The sequence below is a fragment of the Canis lupus genome, chromosome 6 (genome assembly GCF_003254725.2).
Source record: "Canis lupus dingo isolate Sandy chromosome 6, ASM325472v2, whole genome shotgun sequence".
Lineage (NCBI taxonomy): Eukaryota > Metazoa > Chordata > Mammalia > Carnivora > Canidae > Canis > Canis lupus.
The window spans coordinates 54,696,632-54,719,997 of record NC_064248.1 but is presented as its reverse complement, the minus strand read 5'-3'; the positions used below and the strand labels follow the sequence as shown (position 1 = coordinate 54,719,997).

Sequence of the window (23,366 nt, the reverse complement as noted above, 5' to 3'; positions counted from 1 at the left end):
ATATGAAATAAGCCTGGAAGGATCAAAGAAGGGTTTTAAAGGAAGTGATCCTTGAGTTCTTAACAGATGAGTGGGTTTTTGCAAGATGATGAAGGGAACACACTGGTGAAGAGAGAAGAAACTAATTCAAATTCCAGTGAACAGTGGGTGAAAAAGGCAGGTCACAAAAACAAGATAGTCTGAAAAAGCGTGATTTGTTCTGAAAGACAGCAAGTGGCACGCTGTCTTAGCTTGGGTTACCATAACAAATTAGCATAGTCTAGGTGGCTTAGACAGTCATTTATTTTCTCATAGAGTCATAGTGGAGGTTAGGGCTTCAACATATGAACTTTGAGGATACATAAACCTTCAGTCCATAACATAAATCATGGTGGAAAACACACTATAATTTGAGGAATAGAGGAGAAAGAAAATTGAGAGGTAGGAAGTATAAAGTATGGTGGACACTCATTAGATATACTCTCAGCTCACAGCAATTCCCAGTTCTTTGAGGATATCCTATACACAGGAGGGAATCCCTTGATGGTTATCCCTGTGCCATATGCTCCTCCCATGAATCTAGAAATCAAACGATTTATCTATGCTGGGTGGTCACTCAGAATATTATTCCTAGTAATTCTGAACCTAGAAGCAAGGGACATGGAGCCTGAGAATCTTTAAATTAAGTCTCATTAATGATAACCTTATAGAGAGAGGGTCCACCACAAACTGTACAATCAGCACAATTATAAGTGGTGGCCCTAGTTAAGGTTGTTTCTTTTTCTTTTTTTTTTTTTTTTAATTTTATTTATTTATGATAGTTACACACAGAGAGAGAGAGAGAGAGATAGGCAGAGACACAGGCAGAGGGAGAAGCAGGCTCCATGCACCGGGAGCCTGACGTGGGATTCGATCCCGGGTCTCCAGGATCGCGCCCTGGGCCAAAGGCAGGCGCCAAACCACTGCGCCACCCAGGGATCCCAAGGTTGTTTCTTTTTCTTTTTTTTTTTTTTAAATTTTTTATTTATTTATGATAGTCACAGAGAGAGAAAGAGAGAGAGAGAGGCAGAGACACAGGCAGAGGGAGAAGCAGGCTCCATGCACCGGGAGCCCGACGTGGGATTCGATCCTGGGTCTCCAGGATCGCGCCCTGGGCCAAAGGCAGGCGCCAAACCGCTGCGCCACCCAGGGATCCCGGTTGTTTCTTTTTCTAAGTAAACTGTATACCCAATGCGGGGGTTAAACTCATGACCAGCCATGAGCCAGCCAGGCACCCTCCCTGTTTAAGGTTTTTTAACTGTAGCTACTGACATCCTCAGAGCTGTCCTGGTTCAGGTTCTGCCTGCCTTTTGGTTGTTCAATTCCTCCAATTCCATAAACTTATTCAATATTTCTCCAATAAACTACAGTCTTTTTTTCTCTTGAGTTAGCCAGAAGCTGGTTTTTGTTCCTTGCAGCCAACAAAATTTATACTATTAGAGATTATCATATCATGCTAGTATGTCTGGACTTTACCTTCAACACAATGGAGAGTCACTGAAGGGTTCTTTTTTGTTTTTAAGATTTTATTTATTTATTCATGAGAGACACAGAGAGAGAAGCAGAGACATAGGCAGAGAGAAAAGCAGGTTCTCTTCAGGGAGCCTGATGTAGGACTCAATCCCAGGGCCCTGGGATCACAACCTGAGCCAAAGGCAGACGCTCAACCACTGAGCCACCCAGGTGCCCCTCACTGAAGGGTTCTGAAAACAGAAGTAACAAGGTAAGACATTTGCTTTGGAATGATCATGCTTTTTGTGGTATGACAGATGGGTAGATTGGAATTATAGAGATTGTTTAGAAGGTTGTTATAACATTCTAAGCAAGAAATAATGAGGTCAGAAGGAATAGAGAGGATGATTGGATTTCAGAACTATCAAGAAAGAACCAACAAGAGCTTGGTGATCCAATGAATAAGTAAGAATTGGTGCATTATGAGTTAAAGATATCTACAGAAAGTCGGGTCCCTGTGACTGGGGAAATGGAAAACTGCCATTCAGTCGAGGGAGAAGACTCGGGCAGACCGTAATGTGAATTTTATGTATGACATACTGAGTTTGGGATAGTGGTCAAACATACAGCTAAAAGTCTCAGCAATTAGATATCCTGCTTTGGAACTTAGGAGCAAGATTTGACCTCTAGACTTAGGGACCCTCTGCTTACAGGCTGTTCATGCTGGTAACCATTGGCAATGGATAAGAACACCTGGAGAGATGTGAAGGGCATTCAATAAGAGGAGGATGAGAAGAAGGAAAAGGGTGGAACCTCTGGTGACAGGAGGTAATATTGAACTGAAAGGCAAGACAGTAGAGGGTTTCAAGAAGGAAATAGACAACATCATCAGTGCCTTCAAGAAGCCAAATAAGGCAAAGCCTGAAAATTCAATCACCCTGAGAAATTAGGAACGTGTTGCTGACCATGGAAAAGGAATGTCAGTGGACAGCGTGAGACTGAAAGAAATTGGAGTGAATTAAAGTGAGAAAGAAGGGGTGCCTGGGTGGCTCAGTCAGTTGAGCCTCTGACTCTTGGTTCTAGTTCTGGTCATGATCTCATGGGTCATGGGATCGAGTCCCATGTTGGGCTCCCTGCTCAGTAAGGAGTCTGCTTGAGATTCTCTCCTCTGCCCACCCCCACTCGCTCTCTCTCTCTTTCAAATAAATCCTAAAAAAAAATAACTAAATAAAGTGAGATAGGTAAAATGGCAGTGTTAGATCCTCCTTTCAGTTTAAGCAGGACTGAAACTATATTTATAGTTTAGGAGAAAGGAGATATTGACTAGGGACACCTAGAAAGGTCAGAAGTGAGGTTGGAGATTGTAAAAGAGTAGTGACACCCCAGGTACAGATGCATGTTCCTCTCCTTCGGTGCTAGGTAGAAGGGGGACAAGGTGGATAGTTGAATTGAGTCAGGATTGAGATTTCTCTAGTTGGCATGTAGAAGAATGAGGAGACAAGCAATTGAGAGTATTAAGCAAGAAAGAGATTGAAAGACAAATGTATCTTTGTTTTTAAGCTACCTGAAGAAGGGAATGAGGACAAAAGGAGACTGAGAAACTGGCAGTGGGGTGTAGGAATCAAGGGCTTTAGTGTTTTTGTTTTTTCAGAGGTGTTTTAATTTATTTATTCATGAGAGACACAGAGAAAGTGGCAGAGACATAGGCGGAGGGAGAAGCAGGCTCTCTGTGGGGGGCTTGATGCGGGGATCACAACCAGAGCCAAAGGCAGACACTCAACCACTGAGCCACCCAGGCATCCCGCTTTAGTGTTTTTTTAATGCAATTATGAAATACATATTGATAAGGTTAGGAGATTATGCTCAGATACTAGAGTTAAAGATTTCAGAAATGGGACAATTCTAATTGATGACAAGATCTAAGATGTGATAAGGAGTGTCAAATAGAAAAACTAGATAACAGGTAAAGACAAAGGGTTCGTGAGGCTAGGCTAATTGCACATGTTTATATGTTGGTGAGAATTCATTGGAGGAGAGTGTGTTAGTCAGTAGGAAACAAACAAAATACTTTGGGATCATTTGAGGAAAGGACTCTTTACAATGGTACAGTTATAATATAGGGAACCTATAAGGGATTGTAGAGTACCTTGAGGCAAGAAGTAGTGGAGCAATGACCTCAGATTTAAAAGGGTGAGGGAAGGGAGAAAATACCGGAACCCAGAAGGAGAAGGCTGTCTTGAGAAAGCAATAACTTTGCTCACAAGAAACAGCCAACCCGAAAAGACTTCGAGGTGAAGAAGTCAGAGCTCCTATCTCAAGCTCCTACCTGTACTCTCAGATCTCCTCCTGGGACTTCTCATTGGCCATTCCCTCCCCCAAAGAACAAAAGGCAAAATCACCTGCTGATATAGTTCACACAGACTTCGCCTCCCCCAGCGAAGGCAGGGTAGAGAAGGATAAAAAGTGGCTCTGGAGAGGCAAACAGAGTTATCTAGCCTAGTGAGGTTAGAGAAAGGCAAATTGATAGTGTGGATTTTTGACAAGATGGGATGGGATGAGATCTGAGTCTTAGGTAGATGAATGAGGCTTAAAATAGGAAAGATATTCCTTTTATTATGTGAAGAGAATTGATAGAGGGATGGGTTCCATTTTGTCTGTGAAGCAAAGGTCACCAATTGAGATTGAGTGGGGGAAGAGATGATGTTATCATTAAGGAACCTAAGAGAAAGCCAACTAGAGAATTAAAGAGGATTGCTGACCATCCTGAGAACCCATAAGAGGTCTAGTCATGAACCTGGGGTGAAATCAACCTTCCCTTTGCATGATTTTCAAAAATTTACTGCCATTTAATTGCTCATGTATGTTCAAGCATGGAGAAAACAGATAGTTAGGTTCCATGGACTAAATTTTTGCCAAATGAAAGCCAGGGAGTTTTTGAAATGATGAACCATAAATCTAAGTTACAAAGGGAGGAAAGGGAAGGTAGGACGGGACTAATCCATATGGAAAGACTGGAGGAGTTGCTAGAAAACCACGTGCCCTCCTGGGTGGCTCAGTGGTTGAGCATCTGATGCCTTCAGCTCAGGTCATGATCCTGGGGTCCTGGGACTGAGTCCCACATCAGGCTCCCTGGGGGGAGCCTACTTCTCCATCTGCCTATGTCTCTGATGCTCTTTCTATGTCTCTCATGAAGAAATAAGATTAAAATATTAAAAAAAGAAAAGAAAAGAAAAAAGAAAACCGGGTGCCCTGAGAAGGCATCATTGAACAAACTAGCAGCAAAGGTGACAAGTTGTAGAAAAGAAGATGATGCCTGAATTCATGATTTTGAAGTTTACAGTGGTCTGCAAACTTGAGATTGGTGAAACTGAGTCAGAACCATCTACCTACCTGGCCTTTCATGGGGATTTATTTATCAGTAGGATCACGTATTAGTAGCTTTTTCTTTTTTTTTTAACTCACGTACATACACTTTAGAAAGCTTTATATTGCCTAAGTATAAAGAAGTAAAATTTCTTTTAAAATAGCATGTATTTTCTTTCTATTATAAAAATATGTCCATTGTAGAAGATATAAATGGTAAATCATTTCTAGTTGGACTAAGAGTTTGTGGTCATTTCTACAAAGATTGAGCACTGGATCTTTGACCAGAAAAAAAAAAGACTTTCTTATTTGTTGTTCCATAGAAAAATCACCTTGACTTTGATCATTTTCTACATATATTACCAGACTTAGGAATACCAGGCATGAGGAAAGTGAGGATGTGTACTAAAGCTGTCTCTAATTCTCTCTCTTTCTGTTTCTCACATTCTCTCCTTAGATTTGTGTTTGTGTTCATTGGATTTTACATAAAATAAATTTGGCATAGTTCTTAATGATTGTTTTTGTTTTTTGGCTTACAATGTATTAATAAAAACATTTACTAAAGGGCAGCGAAATAAGTGTCCTCAGGGTCAAGAACCTATGACGCTATTTGCCACAAAAATAGATGGAGACATAGAAGAGTAAATAAGTTATAATGAATTCATTTGTACGGTCTCACATATTTAATCTTGCAAACCCAACTCATGACAATACATTTATGAAAAGAAAACATTAAAAAACTTAGAAAGTAATAATAAACACTACGCTGCTGAAACTCCACTCCACCACAACCTCAGTTCTGGTTTGGATGTAACACAAGTGTTTTAAATTGCACTGGGTGGAGGCCCTGGCAGGAAGGAAGCATCGGATATTGCTGGAACATATCTTTGTTTGAGCAACAGCTAATGAGAAAGGTCACCATTATGCTTTGCTTTTAAACACTGTGTCTGTTTTGAAATGAGTACTGAACATTTCATCACAAATGCTGATTTATAATCATTGAAGTACACAATCCTGTAATATTCACTTTTTTTCTTCTAAGTGGAGGATAAAAATGAAAGCCTATGCTCTCGTCACTGTTTTGATCAGAATATGTCAGTAAAAGATAAAATGACTTCCTATTTACTGGCTCGGGGTTCTTGGCTCTTTACAAAATTCCAATAGTGGATTTAAAGAAAATGAAACCTTTTTTTCCCCTGAAGTGTCAGCATTACTTGTATTCTTGTTAAACTCATTGCCAGTGTTTGAGACGTAAGACTTTCTGGACTTTGTTTCCCAACATTTTATTGCATGTTTAGTGGGTCAAGTCAGTGGCACTGAGGTCCTAAGAAAGAGCTTAACTTTTTTCTGTGCTAAATGTTTACTGTCAAATGCAATAAACTTCAGAAGGTCTCCTTCCAGGATGGGCCGATTTAAGTCAAGGATGGTAAAGGCAGTAATATTAGTAATAACAGTAAAAGCAGATATTTCGGGTACAACTTTGGGAGGAGGGGAGGAATCTTTTAAATCTCTCCGTTTATATTTTTGGTTTTCCCTGTTGGCCAGGCTCTTGTATTCCCATGTCCGCAGCACGTTCCACTGTGGGAGCCTGGAGCTCTCAGAATAAACTTTGGGAAAGGCTGGGTCCACCCTCTGAGGATGAGGGAGCCAGAGGGAGGAAGGGGAGGGGGTAAAGGAAAAGGCAAGGGGACGGCCGTCTTCCTGTGTTTGGATGACCTTTCCTTATGTTTATCTGGCGGGACTGGGCAGCTATGCTGGGTTCGGTGTCAGTCTGCCATGTTGGCCCCATGTGATCTGTCTCTGAGCTTCATGTGGGTAAAGCTTTGCTTCTGCTGGAAGGACTGGATTTAAATCTCTGAAAAAACAAAAGTGTACAAGTCTGGAAGGGTTGAGTGCCTGGAGAAAGAAGGCTTAGCAAACACACACATAAGCCTGTGGCTAATGGGCTCCTAGGGGAGTGATCTGGGTGTGTCTTGGAGCCATTTGAGGCAGGGCCCCCTGTGCTTCTGCCCTCCTGCAGGGCACCAAGCTAGAGATCTTCCTTCTGCATCCTCAGCCTGTAGCACAGTGCTCCCCACCTGCAGGTCCTCCGTTAATATTTCTTAAATGAGTAAATAAAGGAATGAATGAATGAGCAGCCATTGAGCAGTGCCTGGGGTCGTACCATTCCGAATGTATTCTCCAGTCCCTGCTCCAAGGGCCCTGGGGAGCAGCTCCACTTCAAAGCCACCATTTCCAAGCCTCTCTCTGCCTCGCATTCCTAACGGCTGAATCACTTCTTCGGGGTGGCTGAAACGACTCCTCTGGTTTCCACCAGTCCTTTGCAGTGTTGACCCCTCACCCTGGCCTGGCCTTGGCTTCGGGGTCACTTCCCAGAGAAGCCATCCCTTAATGCCCTCACCCTTCTCTGTCTAAATTAGGGGCCCCCCTCAGAAGCTTCTTATGAAACTCTGTTTTCTTCGTAGTGTGTAAGGCAATTTTCTAATTATGTTCATTTGTGTAATAATCCACGCTGTGTCTGCTTTCTCTACTGGATTACACACTCCTTAAAGATGGGGAGCCAGATCTCTTTTCTCATCACTGTGTCCTGGGCACCTAGCACGGTAGCTGACATAGAGTAAGCACTCAGCATGTGTTACATGAATGAATGAGCCGGACAAGGAATGGATTATGTTTGAAAGGAGAATGCGACGTTACTGAGTGGAGGTGGAGGAGAAAGGGCAGAGTTCCAAAGCTCTATCCCAGTCAGGCCTCGGACACTTTGTGGGTCTGAGATTCTGGAAGAGGACAGAGCGGTTAACAGACATAAGCAGTATTGCGCACCTACCTTTGGAAGCTGGCTAGCACTCGGGGTTCCTGGGAGTACCGGTAATTTCCTCTCTTCTACCCAACATAGCAACTACTACCTTTTCAATAATGGAGGGGGTTTTTGGTCACCAGGTATCCAAACCGCAGAAGGACTCTTGACTTCTCCCTCTTCCTCATACCACGCAGCTTCATAACACTTCTGATTAGTTTCATCCTTCCCATTCTACCGAGGGCCACTTGATCCAGTGTACTAGTCAGGGTTCGTTCTCTTGCAAATTCTAGAAATTCAACTCCAATTAGCTTAAAACCAGGAATGTATTGCGTCCTGTATCTGGGAAGTGGATGAGGGCAATTGGCTTTAAATGTGTCTAAATCTCGGGGTCAGATGATTGCTCAGAACTCCACCTGTCTCGTCCTGCTTAGCTTAAAATGGGCAATTATCACTCCTGGGTCATGACCTCCTCATAGCACCAGAAAGGACTCTGACTGCATCCAGGAGACCACTCTTGAATCAGTCCCTGTTTGGGGGGAAGGGGCAAGTCTCTGATTGTCCTGGCTTGGGGTAACATGCTTACTCTTGTGGCTCTTGTATGGAGGGCAGGGGACAGCTTTAGAATCATAGAAAGAGTCCCTCAAGGAAAAGATGGATTGTGTTACCAGGATGAGTTGAGGAAGTGCTGCTAAATAATCAAGAACAATAGAATGTCTTCCTGCAATAGTCACCCTGTGCCAGGTGCAGCGGTAGGTACTTAACCTATGAGAGAGAGAGAGAGAGAGAGAGAGGCAGAATGTTAAGGGGTGATAGGGATGCACTACAGAACCAGATTGCTTCAGTCTAAATCCTTACCTTTTTGGGGCACCTGGGTGGCTCAGTGGTCGAACATCTGCCTTTGGCTCAGGTTGTGATCCCGGGGTCCTGGGTTTGAGTCCCACATCAGGCAGAGACATGGAACCTGCTTCTCCCTCTATGTCTCTGTCTTTCTGTGTGTGTCTGATGAATAAATAAAATCTTTTTAAAAATTTAAAAAATAAATCCTACCTTTTCCTCTTATTAGTGATGTTTTTTTGGGGGCAGATTAACCTCTTTAAGTCCAATTTTCTCATGATGAAACAGTGATATAAGACATTCAATAGAATATTATCCAGCCTTGAAAGTGAAGGAAATTCTGACACATGCTACAACATAGGTGAACTTTGAAGACATTATGCTAAGAGAAATAAGCCTGCACAAAAGGACAAATACTAAATGAGTCCAGTTATATGAAGTATCTAGAGTAGTTGAATACATAGAGACAGAAAGTGGAATACAAAGGGCTGGGCCTGGGTACAGGGAGTTACTTTTTAATGAGTATGGACTTTTACCTTGGGAAGATAAAAAAAATTCTGGAGATGGATAGTGCTAGTGATTGCCCAACAGTGTGAATGTTCTTAACACTACTGAATCTTTAAAAGAACTAAAATAGTCAATTTTAGGTGTGTATATTTCACCAGAACAAAATGAAATGGTGATGCAAGGATTAAATGAGACAACAGGCATAGATGTGAAATATTAACTCCATAATAACCCTTAGAATGAGGTATTATTTTTAATTTAATTTATTTATTTGAGAGAGAGAATGAGCAAGTGAGAGAGACAGAGCACAGGCAGAGGAAGAGGTAGAAGCAGACTCTCCACCAAACAGGGAGCCCAATTGAGCCCCGGGATCATGACCTGAGCTGAGTGTCCAACTGACTGAGCCACCCAGGTGCCCCAGAATGAGGCATTACTATCTCTACTTTTATCCACTAAATGGAGACTTAGAAGTTGAGCAACTGGTTCAAGGCTACCCAGCTAGAAAGTGGCAGAGCCAGACTCAAACCTAGTACGTGATCCCTGAGCCCTACTGCTTTCCATTTCTCCCCAACACACTGCTTGCTTGCTACTATTGCCTGATTAATATTTTAAAATGCTGCTTTGATCATGTAAAGCTCCTGCTTAACAAAAACTTAAGGGATCTACCCCTAGTCTAAAACCCAAATGCCTCCTTTGGGCTCAATTGTCCTTGCAATCTGACCCCAGTTATTTTTCTAGCTTCACCTCAAGGTCAACGCTCTGCTTCACCCTGGCCTGGGCTAGCTATATCCATAGCATATCCTGGTTCTGCTGGGACGATGTTGAGACTCAACCCACCTTTCAATGCTCATGTCAAGACCCAACACCTCCAGAAAGCCTCATTTAACTGAAAGAAAGACATTGGCACTTCTTCCCCTTACCCGCCTTCGTATTTACTGTTTGATAGCGATACATAATGTAGTGATTTCGTAGAAGTTCTTATTTCAGTTGATCATGTCTTATCTCCAGCAGGCTATATGCTCATGGAAAGCAGGGATTGTGTTGGTTCTTTACATTTTCTTCGATGCCAGCTTAGTGTCTTGTATTGCGTGGCAACTTTAATAGCAATTTCTTAATGATGCTGATGCAGGAAATATGATTAATGATGACTAATTCACACAACCATGATCTGGACTAAGGAAAAGCATGTATTATTCCCTTTCTTGGTAGAGAAGGTACAGGAACTTTTCCCTGTACTTTTAGGCCAATTCAGAACATAATGGTTCCTAGTCAGCTTGGAAATAAAAAGATTGAGTCTGGTCAAAAAGGTGATCTGCTGGTAGGTCTGTGTGAGAGGTAGATGTCTCTTGCTGATTAAATTCTGAGAAGCAGAAGCAGGCAAAACCATTTACAAAGCAACCAGAGACAAAGCAGTGTTGTTTGTTTTGTTTTGAGCACATCCTAAAAAAATATAAAAAGTCATTTCAGGTTCTGCAAATAGTGTCTACTGTGAAAATACTACAGTCTCCACATAGGTACTGGAAATGTTATCATAGTATCTTCAAGCTCATAAACCTTTCTAAATGACACTGTTCTTACCCCCCCAGCCCCTTCGAAAATGGTAGTCCTCTGTGAACTTTGGAAAAGATCTGCAGAAGCTCCCCAGGAAGAGACTCAAGGTCAAGGTGCTAGAAACAGCGCCAGAGCTGATATTCAGCAGAAAGCCCCAGTGCAGTAGTTTTTAGTGGTTATGAGGTTTGTCCTGGTTGGCCAGGTTCCCATTATTTAACTATTTTGAACACCATCCCTGGGCAAAGGGATCAGCACTGAAAGTTCAGGTAGTTCTCTTTGGTAGGGGCACAGAGCACCAATGGGAGACTGACAGATGAGTCCGGCAACACAGGTAAGGACCAGAACGTGAAAGAATTCAAACCAACCATTTAAGCAGATAATCCACAGAAAGTTGTTAAATAGAAAATTACCATTGAGTACATTTTCAGAAGATGAGCAATGCCAGTTAACAAGCTTTTATAATACTGAGAGGTGATAAAGACTTTAAACCAAGAACTTGGCAGTGCCAGTGGATAAGAGGTGATAGATATAAAAGATATATTTTTAGGCAAAATTGACTAGATTTATGATTGGATGGAGGTAATGGGAGAAGAAGTGTCAAGGGGAGTCAGAATCTGAAATGTGAATTTTCTAATTGATGGTATGTGCCAAGAATACATTGATGTTTCATGTTTATTTTTCCTCTCTTACCTCAAAGTTCAGGGAATAAGTTGTGGTTGATCATACAAAATACATGAGCAGAGTAGTTGAACATGAGGCTGCAGGCAACTCTTGAAAACTGTGGTCACCTAATTTGGCCACATTTTGGTTCAGTGAGTCTACACAGGAACAACAACTTCTTTCAAATTACGTGAGTTCAGTTTGTCATGACTGCAGCAGATATGGAGAAGGTTCTGAAAGCTGATGGCAACTATGAAACAAAAGCCAAGATGCCTTTGGATGAGGCCACCTCCAAACCATCCCACAGGACATGATTGCTGCTTTGCAGTAGTTGATTGCTGGGTGTCATTGGGATTGATACAGCTACTTTGGGTCTTTCCCCACCTCTGAGGCAGTCGGGATGGGTATGGGGAGCATCCCACAAATCTGGGAAGCCCCAGAAGAGAGGCTGAGTTATATCCCCAAGGTGGAGCTGAGAATCACCTGGGTTTGTGGGGAGAGAAAATGGAAAAATATGATTTTATGAATATCAGTCATATCCATCAAACCCATCATCATATCCCTGATGAAAGCCTTCTTTAATAGTTCTTAAACTTTGCTTGTCTGAGTAAAGGAAAATATAATAAACCACAATCTGAAACATTAGTAGACATTTACATTTCATCTAGATCTTAGATCTTCAACTTTAAACTCAGGATTTTATTTTGAATGATATTTCTTCAAAATAGCAGCAATTTCTCCCCTCGATGAGGACCAAGACTATAGTATCTTTACAGTTTTAAAAATAAACTGTTCTTTGGACCTGCAAAGAAATATTCAGATGTCATAACCTGAAAATGCCTCAGAATTTTCCCACACTCTAACAAATCCCTAAACAGCCAAATGGATATGCACCAACATTTCTAGATCCCCCCTGGGAGCACATTTGAGAATGCTTACTACCGAAGAAAATGTTAGGGAAATATACACACTCAAAAAATAGTTTAGGGCAGCCCGGGTGGCTCAGTGGTTTAGCGCCACCTTCAGCCCAGGGCGTGATCTTGGAGTCCCGGGATCGAATCCCACGTGGGGCTCCCTGCATGGAGCCTGCTTCTCCCTCTTCCTTGTGTCTCTGCCTCTCTCTCTCTGTGTCTCTCATGAATAAATAAATAAAATCTTAAAAAAAAAACAGGAGTTTACACCAAACTGCTCTCTTGTCAACACAAGACAAGTATCTCAGTATAACATGACAATATGTATAAGGTAAATTATTTATACAATGCCAAGAGCATGTAATTTAAACTTCTTGCCCACAAGTTAACATTTTTGTTTTATTAAGTTGTTTAAAGAAACGAAACAAGGGAGTAAATGGAAAAAAAAGAAGAAGAAGAAGAAGAGAGAGACAAACCAAGAAACAGACTCTTAACTCTGGAACAATCTGATGGTTATCTGAGAGCAGGTGGGTGGGGGAGGGGAAAATAGGTGATGGAGATTAAGGAGTCCACTTGTGGTGAGCACCGGGTGATGTATGGAAGTGTTGAGTCACCCCACGGTACACTTGAAACTAATGTTACACTGTATGTTAACTGTACTGGAATCCCTTTTTTTTTTTTTTTTTTTTTAAGATGTTTAGGAACAAAACAAGAAAGTTGCACCTCTATTTGGTGAATGGGAAACAGGTATTTCTATTCCATCTTTACTGAATGCAAGACAAAGAAATCAAAATATCTTAATTTCTTCTGTCCCTCCCTCCCTCTGTTAGGCTTATCTTGGTCACACCCAACCCCAACATGAGTCCAACTAAATGGTTCTTCTGCTTCCTCCTAAGCAGCTGAGCACTGATGGAAAGTATCAGCCACACTGGACATAGGTGCTGTTGTAAATTCTGGGCTGCTTCCTCATCTGCAGGACGATCTAACTGCCATCCATAACAGTTATTTCACACTTCGCTCTCTTCAAACATCTGCTCTTCTCCTCCATGCCTTATTGTGAATTAATCCAAATGCTTTGGATAAGATTTTGCTACAGAAAATACGGGACGCCTGGGTGGCTCAGGGCATGATCCTGGGGTCCTGGGATTAAGTCCTACCTCGGGCTCCCCACAGGGAGCCTGTTCCTCCCTCTGCCTGTGTCTCTGCCTCTTTCTCTGTGTCTCTCATGAATAAATAAATAAAATCATATAAAAAAAAAGATTTCATTATGGAAAATACAAGCAAATCATGACCAAAACCATGAAAGACTTTTATCATGGAACATGAAGTGGTTTGTCCAAAAAGTAAATACGGAAGGCTAACCAAGAAAATGAGAAAAACAAAAATGACAGAGGCAATATGGCCCTCCCAGCTATCAAACAAACTATAAATCTTCCATAATTGAATAATGTGGACTCACTGAAATAGATAATGCACCAATGGCACAGGCCAGAGGCCACATATAAGAATATAAGATAAGATAAAGGTAGCATTTCAAAATACAGGGAAAGGATAGGATGGTTAGCAAATGTTGTTGGAAAAACTGGCTATCCATTTGGAAAAGATAAAGTTTTATCTCCACTTCTCACCAATTAAAAAAAATGGAGATTTAAAAAGTGGTGTGTTAAATACAAAACAAAATTATAGAAGTACTAAGCAGTAATATGGAGAATGTTTATAATTTTCATGGTAGGAAAGGCCTCACAAAGCAAGACTTAGAACCAAGAAATAAACAACAAAATTTTTGACAAACTGTCACTGGTATACCCAATGAGTTAGCCTTTAAGAAAGTCAATCTGGCAATATCTACGAAAATGTTCCGATCCATTCCTAAGATTCCCTTCCTTAAAAATATTCACATATGTACAAAGATGTTCATTGCAATAGTCTTTGAGACAATAAGAAAGTCAAGATGATCTCACTGTCCTATAGCAGAGGAATATTTTAAATAAATCACAGTACGTTCATGCAATATGAAACCTACAAATCTTCCCCCCAAAACGACGTGGATAATAATGTATTGACATAAAAATACCTTCCAACAGAGAGAGTGGAAGAAAATCACATATCAGGACACTAGAATATGTACCTCATATTTACAAAATATATCAAAAACAAACAACTATGTGTATGTGTGTGTATTTGTATTACAATTTTACATATATAATGCATAGAAAACAATTTCAAAGGATCCACATCAAAATGTAATTCCCAGTAGTCCTGTAAGTTGGGAAATTCAATTTAGAAAGATGGCAGATATTTCAGTTTTTACTATACCTACATCTGCTTTGTTTGAATTTATTACATTGAACATATATTCTAGTATACCTCCATAATTGAATTAAAAATTAAAAGGGTATCTAAGTATCTAAGTGGCTCAGTCAGTTAACAGTCAGGCTCTTGATTTTGGCTCAGGTCATGATGTTAGGGTCCTGGGATCAGGCTCCAAGCTCAGTGGGGAATCTGCTTGAGGATTCTCCCTCTCACTCCACTCCTACCCCCGCTCACTTGCACATGCTCCATCTCTCTCTCTCTCAAATAAATAAATAGAAATAATCAGAGCCCATTGCACATAGCAAAGGCAAATATTGTTGCACTAAACTATTGCTTTCTGAAACATTTGTTTCAATTATATGTGTGTAGAGCACATGCTGAATCACAGTGTAAAATATAGTTCTTTCTGGGAATTGCATTTTTTTTTAAAAAACAATTTAAGCAATTTTGCTCTCATGAATTCTTTTCATTAGCTTCTAAACAGGCTCTAGTATCTTCCATCTCTGAAAATTCTCCATGAGCTTCACACATCCATCCAACTGCTGTCTTTTTGACTCAGGTTTGTGAGAGTGGGTCTATGAGAGAATTCCCTTGTGCAAAGTGTGTAACTTCCCAACCACTTAACACACACTCTCTCTGTTTCTGTCCAGTCTTCAACTCCAGCTCTTGTATGGTCACCAATAGCCTCCATGGGGAGGGAGTGTGCAGTTCACAGGCCCATGCCCCATTTGATGACTCAGCAATATTCTACACTAAGGGGAGGCTACTTCTTCCTTCCTCCTACACTGTCTTCTCTTGCCTTCTATGAGAATGCTCTCTCTCCTGGTTTTCCTTCTGCCTCCCTGCTTAATCCTTCTCAGTCTCCCTTGGTGGCTTCTCATTTGTGAGCCACCTGACTCCGAAATGTTAGCATCCTTTGAGGCTGGTCCCTCCTTACTCTCTACTCCCTCTCTAAATGATCCACCATTCTCAGGAGGACAGTAACCTTCTGTGCTGCTCCCTACTCTATACCCACCCAGCACTTAACACAGGCCTGGGAATACATTTAGTGTTTAATAAATAACAATTGAGTGCATAATAAATGACCAAGGGTCTCTTGACTACTGATCAGATTCATTAATTCTTGCTGCCATGGAATCTTGTATATGTGCATTTAATTGTCTTAAAATCATTTTGAAAAATACTCCTGAATTTAGGAGTGTAATTTTATTTTTTATTTTTTAAAGATCCATTTTTCTTTGTTTTTAAATTTTTTTAATTTTTAAAATCTAAAAAAAATTTAAATTTCTTGTTTTAAAGATTTTATTTATTTATTTATTTATTTATTTATTTATTTATTTATTTATTTATTTATTTAAGACAAAGAGGCAGAGGCATAGGCAGAGTGAGAAGCAGGCTCCTCACAAGGAGCCAGTTGTGGGGCTCCATCCCCAGACAAAGTCCACTCACCCTGAGCCGAAGGCAGATGCTCAACCGCTAAGACATCCAGGCATACCTCTTTCCTTTTTTTTTTTTCAAGATTTTATTTATTTATTTGAGAGAGAGAGAGAGAGAAAGAGAAAGAGAGAGAGAGAGAGAGAGAGAAATAGCATGCGCATGCGCACAGGCACAGGAAAGCAGGAGCAGGAGGGAGGAAGAGGGGCGAGAGGGAGAGGGAGAAGCAGTTTTCCACTGAGCAGGGATCCCAAGGCCAGCTTAATCCCAGGACCCTGGGATCACGACCTGAGCCAAAGGCAGATGCTCAACCACTGAGCCACCCCTGGGCATTGTATTTGTTAATTCTACAGAAACATATAGTGTCTGGAAAAAAAAAATAGAAAACTAAAGTCTAAAGTCCACCCTCTTTTTCTACAAAGAGGTGGTTTATGGCTATAATATGAAAGTCAAGTCATGTCACCATCTTCTTTGTTCCCTTTTCTGTCAGATGGGGTCATATCTTGTGCACCATTTCAAATCCTCCTGACCCCATCTTTGACTCCAGCCACTGCTTCAGGAACCCAATCTGAGTAAATTTCAAAGGTATGTGACATGGCCTTCCACTTTGCGCTCATGTGGGTGCAGCCCAGTCAATGCCCAGCGGGCCACCCTTGAATAGAGATGGGAATCTAAAACTCTCCCCCTTGAAGTGCCCTGAGGGGACAGTTCTGAAATTCTTGTCATAGGGCTCCTCAGAAGGTCACATGGGATTGAGCCGCAGTCACCTGCAGCCCCTACTGTCCCGACCAACTTAGTATCATACCCTTGAACAGGCCTTCATCCTTCCTTCTCTCTAGTCTCACTCCCCAGGATCACATTCCCAGATATATAACATGGGGGCCATGCACGTAAGTCTTTGGCTCAGACTTTGATTTCAAAGGAGCCCAGATGCAGACTAGGGGTGAGCTCCTTCCTTTTAAATGAAATGAAGGAATATTTCCATACAGAAACACTGATGGATATTTGTTTCACACTTTCAGGCATTCTCTCTCATTGCCCACAAAAAACTGATGGGGGAGATATCTCTACTTTCACTTGATAGATGAGGAACACTGAGGCTCAAAGACCAGGGTCACATCAGCTAAAGAACGGTAGAACCAGGGGGTACCTGGGGGGCTCACTTGGTTAAGTGACTGGCATTGGCTCGGGTCATGATCCCAGGGTCCTCGGATTGAGCCCTGCATCGGGCTTCCTGCTGGATGGGCAACCTGCTTCTTCCTCTCAATGCTCTCAAACGCTCTCTCCTTCCTTCTCTCTCTCTCAAATAAATAAAATCTTAAAAAAAAAAAAAAAAAGAATGGTAGAATCAGGACTTAGCAAGAGTTCTCGGAGGAGAAATCAGTGCGGGCTTTGCTCTGACACAGCTGCCTTCTATCAGAATATTTGCAGAGGGCTTTGATCTCTGGGCCTACCCCCTCTGGAAAGTGCTCTTTCTAGCTTATCAGCTCTCTGCCACAACACTCACAGCTGTTCCAAATACATCCAGCTTTTTCCAGCCTCAGATACACCATGCATGGGGGATTTTTTTTTTTCCAAGAAGTTTTGTTGTGAAGGAATACAAAGGACCACAGCGGTAGCTGGAGAGGGAAATGCGGATCAAGGAAAAGTTTTTGAAGGTGAGCAGATGCATGAGCTGAAGGGAATCATCTGGGAAAGAGAGAGGTGATGCAGGAGAGAAAATAGGTAAGAGGAGGTGAGTACGGCAGTACCAGTACAGAGACTGGCTTTCAAAGGTAAGAGTCAAGTCCTCCGTCATAACTCGAGGAGAGAAGAAGAAACTCCAGTGAATAAATTCAGGTCTCTGGGTAAGTTAAGATCTTCCTTATGCCAAAATACAAACCAAAAGGTCCTTTCCGGGATCCTACCCCGCACATTCTGTGAAAGCAGTGGCCGGGCCTGATTTGTCTACTACTGCTGTATTCTAGTCCTGACCTTGTGGAAAGTTCTCAATAAATGTAAATGATTACTGAATACATAGATGTAAATAAGTTATACATTCCCCCTCACCACCAGAAACTTCCGGGACTAATAGTAATTGATCTAGAATGGATAAAAATGTCATTACGAATTTTATTCTTAAGGAGGTGGGCAGGGGGTTGGGGTGACTGGGTGACGGGCACTGAGGGGGGCACTTGATGGGATGATCCGCACTGGGTGTTATGCTATATGTTGGCAAATTGAACTCTAATAAAAAAAATAATAATAAAAAGAATTTTATTCTTATTTATTTATTTTTAAAAGTTTTATTTATTCATGAGAGACACAGAGAGAGAGGCAGAGACATAGGCAGAGGGAGAAGCAGGCTTCTCTCCGGCAGCCCAATGCGGGACTCAATCCTCCCCTCCTCCCCTGGGATCATGACTGATGCTCAACCACTGAACCATCCACGTGCCCCAAGTATGATTTTTAATAAGAGTTGAAATGATCCACAAAGAAATCTTTCCTCTAAACTTTGCTATCTAATATGGGCAAATATACACATGAGGTCCAAAAAACCCCAACTCCTCAGGTATGGGGCTGCAGAGGCCTTGCCTGGCAGCAGTACTTGAACAAGGAAGACACAGGGGTTGTAGCCAGAGAGCTCAAGGTGAGTTAGCGGAGAGGAACGAGACCCATGGCTTCCAGTATCAGTGAGAGAGGGTGTCTATGACCAGGGCAGAAGAGATCCCTACCTACTTCAGTAGGATGGAGTCTTTGTTTTGGGTTGTTTCCAGGTGCCACCCTTTCAAAGGAAGAAGATGGAGCATGTTCAGTAGAAAGCAACTAGACTTTTAAAAAATATACATGAAACATTCTTCAAACATACCCGTGAAGAAACTGGGTATGTTTAATTCCAGCAAAAATACTCAAGAGGATCAGAATGGGGATTTTCAAATATGTGAAAGGCTGTGCCACCTTTGAAACTTCAAAGCCAACTATTCCTCCATCGCCCTGGGCCTCCAGTTGCTGGGTCCTACTACCTCCTTTTCACGATCTCACTTTCCTGTTGACTGGCTCAGATTACATAGGCTAACATGGTAAATCAATTTCCTGTTTATACCCTCAAATTTCTCACTCCTTTTTACCCATCTTCTGCTGACTTCAGGGTTAAAGTGGGATTCAAGAGGCTGGGTGGCACCTCATGATCCAAGACCTTTCTTTCAACTTATGACTATCATGAGGAGAACTTCCTTCCCCATCCCTGCTGTTTTCTTCCATGTGAGGGACATACATTAGTGTCACATTCCTGGCCTCCTTCTCTCTCACTTGCCCTCGTTCCTCCCCCAGATAAAATGATATACCTGATTGGTGACTTTAGTGCACCAGATAGGAACACCCTCTTGCCTTTCTCTTCTTGGCGGTGAACTGCCTACAGCAGGTCTCTTCTTTTCTTCCCTTCCTCCTCCATGCTGTTAAGTTTCTGGTGAAGCTCCTTGGGGGTGTCTGGGATGGTCCACTGAAGCTTGGACCTGAGCGAGTAGGCCTAAGTAGTAGTGTCTAATTCTGGGGTTCAGTGTATCAAAGTTCACTTAGTTCTCAACTCAAAGTCATGTTGTCCAGCTGATTCTTCCCTGCATGCTGAAGGGAGCTTGCTGCCCTCAAAGAACATCCATTTCTCTCTTTCGTGGAGGATGAGGGCTGAAGGCCCCAGTGGAGCCAACCTTTCCTTCCTGCTCTCTGTCCTCCCTACCTACCTCCAAGCCTGACCCTGGAGAGAATGTGCCTCACTGTACCTATGCACCTAGGACCAGGTTAACTGTGACACATGTGTTTGTGGATGAATTAAAAGAATAAGTGCTATGTGTTTTAAAGCAAAGCACACTTAAAGGGTGGGGATAAAGGGAGGCCTGGGGTTTGGTGGTTTAATCTCTATGACCCAACAATGACATCAAATCTTAAGTGACCTCAAACCCTTAGTGCTGCCTGGAGATCCCAGCCAGTTTCCTCAGGTGACTTACTCTCCCTGTCTCCTAAAAAGAGGATTTCACTGGTTCTCCTCTCTCCTCCAAACTACCTGCTTGCTGAGAAAATAAAAGCACAAGAGAGCTTCTGCAGAGGTATCACTAAGTGTGTCAGATGTCTGTATCTGCATCCTTTTATTCTGCTGCCCTCCTGTTGCAAGACCCTGTCTGCAACTGTCCATGTTCCTCTCCAAGGCCAGCCTTCACCTGTGCCCTGGATCTCTTCCCTACCCCCACCCCAGGCAAAGCCCTTGCTCTTGCTCCCTGAACACCAGACCAACAAGGGATCATTGTCAACTATCATCCTTACAGATGAAGTTTCCTTTTTCCTCCCTGGCTTAGGAGGCAGCCTTGAGCTGGTTGGGTCTGATGTCCCTTCTCTGACCCTTCTCTTCTCTTGCGGCTCCTTTAAATGTGGGTGGTACCCCCCATTTCTGACCTTCTTCTCTTTTAACACTCTAAACTCCTGTTAATCATTATCTTAAGATGATATCAATAGTTTGAGAAAGATTAGCAAAAATGCTAGAAGGAATATTTTAATAAGCAAAATGCACTTTGCTTTGCATTTTAATGAGAATCCTGATTTTGATGAGGAAGACAGGATTGAGCCCAGCTCTGCCACTTACCAGTTTTGTGTCTGTGTGCAAGACGCCTAACTTCTCTGAGCTTCCACTTCTGCAGTTTAAGATGGGGATAATGATGTTGTACCCTACATACATTATCTTAATGTATGAAGTTTGAATGCTCTATGTGTGGAAAGGTTTTGTAGAATATAATCTGATCCATAGGATCATAGGCTCTATCATGACAGACAGATTCTATCAGACAGATACAGCATAAAAAGGGTCACTAAACCATTGTCTATAGGGAATAATAACTGATACAAGGAATTGTCTTTTCATTTCTTTCTTTTTTAAGATTTTATTTAAAAAAAAAGATTTTATTTTTTATGTAATCTCTACACTCAACATGGGGCTCACACTTACAACCTCAAGATCAAAAGTTATGTGCTCTACCCACTGAGCTGGTCAGGCACTCCTCGTTCTAGTTCTCTGTACTTCCGGGGAGAAGGTTGTATGTGTAGGTCCACGATGCCTTTTAGGTCCTTTGTCAAGACCCAGTCCAATCAATAACGTACTGTAATGGCCCATGGACACAGGATGGAATCCTCAAATAGTATAAAAATGGGCAACTGACAGATTGAGCTGAAATGCCTCTTTTGCTCAAATCAGCCAGGACTCCATTTCTCTCCTAGAAGTCAACAGTCCTAGAAACTTTATTGACTTCACTCACACCAGCCAGGCCTGTTTGCTGATGATAGTTGGAATCTGGCTGAATCATCCCCCCCAGTAAAGGGGGCTCATTTGGGGTTTTGGGCAGGCACATCAGCACATTCCTATGTAAGAGAGGGGAAGTTTAAACATATTCCAGACTTAACTTGCTTTTTAGCTGCAGATCAGACAAGGAGCCGACCTTCGCTTAGTTTTGTTTGTTTGTTGTTTCTGGTTTTTGTTTTGCTTTTTCCCCCATAGCCTAGAAGTACATACTTTAGGGGGGAAAATCCTACTGTTTTACGGTGGTTCCATGACAATCCAAGCTATTTGTTAAAAGTAGGAAATAGTTTAAGCTGTTCAGCTGAGATTTTAACAGCTCTTGTCTAATCGTTAACATTCAAACCTCCCTAACCAGAACATTTGTAAGGGATGACTTCTTAACAGGATCTGAAATCAACCTTTTCCCAAAAGGCCTGTTAAAAATTACACGTTTGGAATTTTGTCCCGGCCTGAGTCAGCTGCTGAATTCCCTTTTGATATTTCCTGGGCAGTGGGGTAGAGATAAACAGCCTTATTCCATTTAATCTAACACATTTTAAAATCTAGCACATTTCTGATGTCAGAAATGCTTACTTGCTGAAGGCAGGGTGATGAGCTTGTCCTGTCCCAGTTTGCCTGGGATAGGGGGGATTTCCCAAGACACGGGGTGAGTTGATCACCCTAGGAAGGAAACCCGAGTCCAAATCACTCATGAGACAGATGAGGACACTGAGGCCCAGCAAGATGAAAGAATTTGCCCAATATCACATAAGTGGTTAACACTCACTGAACAGCTGTCGTTAGGACCCAGATCTCCTGGGCTAGATCAGGGCTCCATTGACAAACCGTCCTTATCAGCAGTAAGATATGAGATGAACTATAGGAAGAATTTGTTAGATTACTGGTGGGGGACGGAAATCTGGGTATGTGGGTGTTGCATTTAGGTTGATGGCAGCAGCTCTCTGAGGGGTGGGAGTCAGCTGGCAACTTCCCAAGTGCCAGGCACAGTGCTAGGCCAAGCATCTTGATGGAAGCCAGGAATACCAATGAGGTTCCTAGGCCAGACACTGAATCTGAACAGAGTGGTATCCTCAATAGAAGGCTATTTTTAATCCTCTGACATGTCATTTCTGTTCTCCCATTGGCCTCAAGAAATCTTAGAGAAATAAAAAATTATATTATTTGCTCCAAGAATCAGAATAAAGACAGGAAGCAGTGGTTGCTGCTTACCTTTTCCGGGAGTGGCCCAGAGGATGTTTACAGGAAGGATTCCTTTCTGCCCTCTGACTTATGGAACTTTTAGACTAGAAATAGGACCTCCAGAGTAGAAGTCCTAGGGGGACAGGGTAGATATGAATGCTAGATAAAACCGAAATGGAACATCCTAAGAGACAAAGCATGCTTGCACATCCCCCACAAGGAAAGGGATGATGCTGGGGAGCCAGTGTGGAGAATTTTTGTTAATGCACCATTATATCTCTGTTCCTTTTGTTCCTCTCTTTGGCCTCACTCTTTTCATTCCCCCCCTCTTCCCTAAATTTCCTTCCATCTACTAAACAAGAATATTAAATGGAGATGGGGCAGGAAAAGCCTGTGTAAGGAGTGTTCTCCCCAAATCACAGGTTATTTTAAAAGACCAGCCATCACTGTCGTTATTATAGTTACATAGAGTGAAATTATAGTATTTATCAAGCACACACCCAATTTAACGTGGACTGGAGTCAGGTTTGGCCTCCCCTGGTGCTCAGTGGAGTTGTAGTGTTAGCACCCAATGCCAGGGCACAAATCCCTGTGGATCACTGCCCTGTGGAGTAACCATGGTCAAGCTCTATGATTTCCTCATCTGAGAAGTGGAGAGAACCCAGGGTTGTCATGAGGACTACTAGGTAACCATAGAAAGGAATTAGCAAGTCATTACAAAGGCAGTAGTAAGTCCAGCAGTCCATCCAGGTTTTGTGGGATCTGAAGATTATACAACTTTGGGGACTCTCTTTAATAAAAAGAATACAAATCTTACGTAAGTTTTATGTGAATAAGTGACTATGTGAACTGTTCCTAAGTTCCTAAGTTCCTAAGGCCCCTCCCCAGGTCTTTTTAAAGTGAGATCTTAAAACTTAAGCTTCCTCAGCTTCAAGGTAAACCTGCTTCTGGATAAATGTTCAAAATAGATGTTAGCCTTTGCTGTTATTTACTTACTTGAAAAATGTTTATGGAGTACTCATTATAT

General features: G+C 42.0%; 1 long non-coding RNA gene across 4 annotated transcripts; it reads right to left on the bottom strand.

Annotated features, from left to right (window-relative positions):
• Positions 1-5,104: 5,104 nt before the first annotated feature.
• LOC112640838 (uncharacterized) lies at positions 5,105-19,700 on the bottom strand. 4 transcript variants are annotated; one of them, XR_007411481.1, is made up of 7 exons: positions 19,167-19,700; positions 18,558-18,607; positions 11,216-11,668; positions 9,812-10,414; positions 8,489-8,632; positions 8,299-8,395; positions 5,105-7,919 (listed from the first exon to the last, which is right to left on the bottom strand). It is a non-coding gene; the product is annotated as an uncharacterized LOC112640838 (long non-coding RNA). The 4 variants fall into 4 exon arrangements; XR_007411480.1 differs by having other exon boundaries at positions 5,113-6,688; positions 7,661-8,395; XR_003124289.3 differs by having other exon boundaries at positions 5,108-8,395.
• Positions 19,701-23,366: the final 3,666 nt, after the last annotated feature.